Genomic DNA, 1530 nt, shown 5'->3' with positions numbered 1-1530 from the left:
GACTCCATCTTTGAAGGTGGTGGTTTTATTTTTAGAGCCAAGATAAACATCGAAAAAGAAAAAATGAAATATTCCTATCATCTTAAAGAGGACCATACGAAAAAAGAAATGTCGTTAGTACGCGTAAATGTTTTTACTTTTAATACCCGCAAATATAATAATGCTAGGCCAAACAAGCACGCTCTATACGATATTCCGTGGTTCTATTTATCAGAAATTCACTTAATTTAACGACTTAAAAAATGGAACTCGAAAGCAGACAACAATACATGATAGACAAACAAAAAGAGTTGAAAATAAAGTTAAGACAGTACTGCAGGAAAACATAGAGTAGAATCGATTCTTTTTTCAAAACATCGAGCACAGTTCTAACGGTAGGAGTAACGGTGGCAACGGCCGTGACTGGTGGATTAATGCTTCCGGTCAACCGTATTGGCTGCATTAACAGCCGTTCAAACGACCTCTTGCGACCCCATCACTTTAGGTTTCACAAGCAAAAAGAAAGCTCATTATAAAAAGAAAACGGATATCTTGAATATGTATCTTAATCAATTGTACATCTTTTTCGAAAGATCGAGAGAAGACAAGAACATAACAGTTGAAGAATTAAAAGAATTCAATGAAATTTTGGACAAATTCCATACAGGAATATCAGCGGTCAAAATAAAGAAATAATCAAAAATATATACTTAAAAAGATATGAATAAAATCGAACACGATGAAACATTGATAGAAAACGTCCTATTTTTCGATGTTATCAAGGCTATCTCTGATAAATTTAAAACATTCAAAGGACAAATTAAAATAGATGGAGAGATAGTCGAGGAAGGGAATCACAGGCAATACATGTCACTCCTCGGTTTCAATACCAAAACTTTTCAGAACATCTTTTCAAATATGGATAAAAAATCTGATGCTTCCGATTGGTATTTTACAGGAAAAATAATTTTAATGAAAGACAATTTCTAAGAAATCAAAAGAACGAGAGTTGGCAGAGGAGGAACTGATCTACTTAAAAAGATAAATAAATACGAAGGTGAAAATTGTTACATACCTACAGATGGTCACTGTTTTATCAAATGCGTCAATCGTGTTTACAAAGATTGTAAATTTCAAGAATACACCAACGGGTTTTCAAAAGGAAATAGAAAAGGAGTGATGACTTGTGCTAGAATGAAGGAATTCAACAAGACATTCAACACTTCGTTTCAAATTTATAATCCCAAAAACAGACATTTACATCCCAGAGACGTTCACGATGAATTAGATTGGGTTTTTTACTTACACAACTCGCATTTCTGTCTGATTAGAGAAGCCAAAAATGTTTGGGAATTCAAGAAATAGAAGACAATTACGTACAGGTGTGGAAAACGTGTAGAGACGATAACGCAGTAACACAGGTTTCACCTCCCAAACTAAACGTGTTTTCAAGTATGAGTGATGATGCGTTATTCGCTTGGGATTGCGAGACGTATTCAGAAAAAGACACGCGAAGAGCAATTCCGTGTTGTTGCACTTTGGTCAATTAGA

The sequence above is a fragment of the Lottia gigantea genome (genome assembly GCF_000327385.1).
Source record: "Lottia gigantea unplaced genomic scaffold LOTGIsca_197, whole genome shotgun sequence".
Lineage (NCBI taxonomy): Eukaryota > Metazoa > Mollusca > Gastropoda > Lottiidae > Lottia > Lottia gigantea.
Note: the sequence above shows the minus strand (reverse complement) of the source record.